The following is a 5,211-nucleotide window of genomic DNA, read 5'->3' as shown; positions in this document are numbered from 1 at the left end:
ATTAATTAGAAATTATTTTGGTAATTAATTAAAATGTTTTAATTAATTAACAGGCTTGAATATTAATTAATCAAACGGATTAATTGGGATATTCCATAATTCTCTAGAGAGATTCAGATGGACGGTTTTGACTGTCCTTATGATATGGATAAGGCTGATTTGAAACACATAAGGATAAACCCTAGAGTTTGATTCCTTTTAGGATTCTATCTACAACCTATAAATAGACTGCTAGGGGTAAACCATGGAGCTTCTAATTCCCTTCAATCCATACTCTGACTCTCTCTCTCTCTCTCTCTCTCCCCCTCTCCTTTTATGAAAATCAAAACCTCTTTCCTAGGGTTGGTTATTTTCATACAAACCATAGTTTTTGGTTTTATTTGTTTTGCTTTTGGTGTTGTCAGTCTGATTCCATTAGAGGGGTGCTATGTTGGATCCTTCATCCTTGCAACGATTTGGCATGCACTAGATCAGAATCATGGAATCTTAAGGTTGGTAATTCTTTCTTTTGTTGATTTTTAAAGTATGTTGCTATAACTAGTAATACCTAGATTCTAGGATGCATGAACACTTAGGTAAATTTGTTGATTGTTTCTGCTACCTTAAGATTTGTACTTGATGCTAATAATACCCACAAGTTAGCATCATAAACCAAACAAATATTATTCGTTCCCTTTAAGTAGCTCACAATTACTTGACCACTTCCTATTAAGCTTTTCCTATGTTACTTATAAGCATGCTTACCATACTTACAACATGATCCAAATCAATTCTAGTACATATCAAATATTACATGAGACTTCCAACATCACTTAAATATTGAACCTTTCTCATGTAATATATTTCCTAATTTGTAGTCGATATATTACTTCGATCAAGTTTGAAGTGTGTTGCCAAATGAGTTCCAACAGGTTTGGACTGATCAGTATGGAACGCTTGCGATACTTTCTCAATGTACTTATGTTGAGAAATATATGACAACCCTACTTTTCTATGCCTCCGAATATTCATCCTTATTATCTTGTTGAATACAAGAAGTTATCAAAAAAGATCGTACGTAATAAAATAATACAAAGATCCAAGTCGATCATTACCATCCATCTATCATTCTTCTGTCTTTTAGCTATTAGCTTTATACCTTTACTGGGTTTTCATGATCCTAAAAGGCATAAAATCAAATGAAAGTTAAGCTATGAGATCTTAGTAAGTACAACATACACATACATTATTTCTATTCAAAGTAATTATTGTGTTATTGTATGCATAAATGTGGGCCAATCAAATTTACTTATTTTAAGAAAGTGATTAATATATATTATTGAATTAAATATAATTGAAAAATATCATCTTAATTAATTACAAGGGTAATTTAGTCAATTAATATAGATTTAATAAAGGAAAATTGCATTTTTAAGGGATCATAGATTCTATTAATTTTAAAAATCCGATTTTACGAATTATAATTCTTTTAATTCAGACATTCTGACAAAATATGCTTATGAGTATATTCAAAAATAAAAATATTCTTGAATCATAAATAATAAAAATATTCTTGAACCTATTTCTTGATCATGAATTTAAAAACTTCTTGTAGAATAACAAATTCTTGAATAATCAATTGAAGAATAAAAACAAAAAATACATTATTTCTTATAGAATACGGGTAAAAATTGTTAAGAATTACATTTATTGTTTAAGAATAAAACTAAAAAACAATCAAAACGGGAAAGAAAGAATCAAAATCTAGCAACGACTAATACATTCTAAAAGAATAATGTGGTCCATTTCAATTTTGTGGTCCGTTCTTCAAGCATCAACTTCTGTGATTCTAACAGAATTGGAATTCGTCATTCCATTCCAACAGAATTGGAATTTGTGATTCCATTCCAATAGAATTGGAATCTCACCAATATCATCCATTGAATCATCTACATAAACATACTTGATACCTTTTCAGAATTCAACCTATTCAAGATCCTGCACTGTCCACATAAATGAAGTGTTAAATCAGGAAGACAAAAAAAATTGAAATATGAATCAATTCATAAAATTCAGCCAAAAAACTGCTCATTCTAATGTGTATATTAGTCCCAAATAAAATTAAACCACAAAAGGATGTCATCTTATAAAGCCTAACGAGACTATCTTAGTAGATAATATAAAAAGAGCTAACACCATCTTGGGATGACATATAGAGTCCTACTAACAAAATAGTTGCACCTCCAACAAACCAATATACTTTATCTCTACTTCAAAACGTTTGGATGCTGCTACTGAACTATGCATGGATGATAGATGATTGATGATTTAGTATGAAATAAACTTGTTCCTCAAATGATACAACACGAGGTTGAGTCTGATGAAGCGTGTAATGAGCGATCTGCTTTTGATTTCCTTTCCTTCCCTGTCAAACACACAATCCAAACACCCATTGGTTTCTATCAAATGAAACAAACCCAAACACCCCAATGATTTCTACCTAACATTCAAACAAAAAGAAAAGGGAAGAGAACCTGTTACTGATCGGAGCAACCAATAGGTATGAAGAAATCAAAAAAGTAGAGAGGAACATGAAAAGAAAAATAATCATTTCCTGTCAAAAGAATCGGAAAAAAGACAAGCTATGGAGATCATCAAACCTTTGCAACAAGTACTTCACTCAATTTTGAGTATAAAGAATCTCGACGACTCTTTAATGATGTCAAATTTGTGCCATATGAATTCAACCTATATAAAGGAGATATCAATTCAAGTTTCAAAATTCGAATGTAAATCCACTTTGGGAGAAAATGGAGTACAAATTGATGCCTGTTTAAGCTGAATTGCTAAATTAAAACACTACAAAATACTAAAAAAAATCAAAAAATTTACCTGTAATTGACACAACCCGAGCAAATAGAAGCAAGATTCGAGTTCTCGTAGAAAGCACAAGTAGAGGATATCCTAGTCAACGCCCTTGAATTCTAAAACCCTAAAAAAAATTAACGCAACGACCAATATCAAGCTAATGGATTACAACAATTATTGTACAAAATTATTTGACCAATATAATCAACGAATGCAAATATTCTAATTGAAATTGTTGGGAAGATCTACCAAATATGTTGCCCCAAATACCGAATAAGAACACCGCCCTCCTTTAACATTCTACATAGTTGAGCATGTGGGGTTTTCCTATCGAAGACGAAATTGATGAATACAATTGATTTGTATGTTGTAGTTATGTGGGTATGAGTTTGAAAAATTCCTACCACAGTGAGGGGTTCCTCCATGACTACCTTCGATTAGATGTACAGTAATTATCAACTCTCGATTAGATAAAGGTTGCAACTCCAAATTTCCGATTAGAACTCGTGGATGATCAGTGAGGGGTTTCCGAACACGATCTGAAAGCGTCGATACCCTCTAGGATGCTAGGACTTTATCGGGTGGGAGATTGAGGAAGACACACTTATTTATTTAGTCAATACCATTATTAAAGGGATTATTATTGGAATTTACTAAACAAATTTCTAAATTACCCTTATTTATTTATTTAATTATTTAATTTTGATTGCCCCACATTTATGCATACAATAACACAATAATTACTTTAAATACCTGAACCTAGCTCTCTCTCTCTCTCTCTCTCTCTCTCTCTATATATATATATATATATATATATATATATATATATCCTTTCAAAGAGTCCTAACCATATTGTTCTTTACAACATACACAACCTACGTGGTTTGTCTGAAATTACTAGCTATAATTTTTCACCGTTATCTGCCTAAGGTCTTTCTTCAATTACCAGTCATAATATTTAATTGCCCCAATCCTTAGAAGTCCCTGAAACATTTAAATCCACAACTATAAGTGATGCAGCGCAAAAAAGCAACACAAAGATAACCAAGAATGAACCTGTTGATTCTAAAAGAATAGCCAGGACAATCTCTTCAAAACCACGTTCATTCTATGAATATCGTGGGATTGGCTTCAAAATCTGGGTTAACACACAAAATTTGGGAGAAAATTGAAAGTTCATAAAATTGATGATTGACCATCCAAATTACATCAAAAACAGTTAATAAGAAGCAGAAATTAAAATGAAACCCTAAAAGTCCATGGGCCAAATACAAACCCAAAAACAAAACCCAAAAATTAAGGAAAAATAACAAAATTGCTCATAACTCCATTTAGAAAGCGATTTTTGGACTCAAAAATGGGTAAGTCCCCTTTGGGGACTTATCTAGACGTGCTCCTTGATCCAAGCTTCAATTTGACTGGTCGTAGGCCCGAAACGGAGATTCGTAGCCAAAGTTATGGCCGTTTTCGTGAAGCCCCTTTAGTCACACGATCGTGGGCCTCTAGGAACGCAAGGGCTCGATCCTCCACACTAGGGCCCGCATCAATAAGCCAAAGCTTAGTGTGTTCCCCAAACTACCCCACACAACAATACAAATACAATGCATGCACACCATGGCCTTCAGTATAGGGATGGACCACCTCTTGAGCCTTTAGCATTAAGTTGGATTGCTTTCTTTAGTCTTAAAGCATTAACTAGGCTACCCAGGTATCTTGGCCTGCGGCACACAACTGGACCGCCCTCAGCCCATCCAAAATATGTTGACATATACATGTAAATAACAAACTACCAGAGAAACAACCACATGCAATTATAACAATCTACCTGCTTAACAGCTCACTACAGCATACTGGCATCATAATATACAAAGGATCTATAATTTAGTACAAAGTATAGTGAGAAAACTCACCTTACAGTCGAAACATGAATCTCAATGGCTCATCACATGAAAAAACAGGTACCACAATCAACTAAACTTTTTATAAAAGGTCAACCCTCGTCCTAAGGCCTAAAACTCTAAAGTTTGACCAAAAGTCAGATTTAGTCAAAAGTCCTCTGTTAAAGCCAATTTTCTAGTCACCGCACCATGTCTAACCCATGGCTACGTCGTGGTAATGAGGAGATAGATCAGTCACGATTCTATTGTTGGATATCTTCAAGAAACAATCTCAAAATCCAATGACGTGATTCTCTTCCTGCAAGAATAACATAATACAAACAAAGACGCTTAGAGTATAAAAGGGAGGCTAGGGTTTTGGAGGATTCTTTCTTGAGAGATGGAGGTTGGGGTTGGTGAAGACTCTAGCTCCATCATTCTTTAAATACGCTTATGATATGAGGTCTAGAGTTTTGAGCCTATAACG

This window comes from Lactuca serriola, chromosome 6 (assembly GCF_051521515.1).
Source record: "Lactuca serriola cultivar US96UC23 chromosome 6, Lser_US96UC23_V15, whole genome shotgun sequence".
NCBI lineage: Eukaryota > Viridiplantae > Streptophyta > Magnoliopsida > Asterales > Asteraceae > Lactuca > Lactuca serriola.
The sequence above is the reverse complement of the archived record's forward strand: the minus strand, read 5'-3'. Positions refer to the sequence as shown.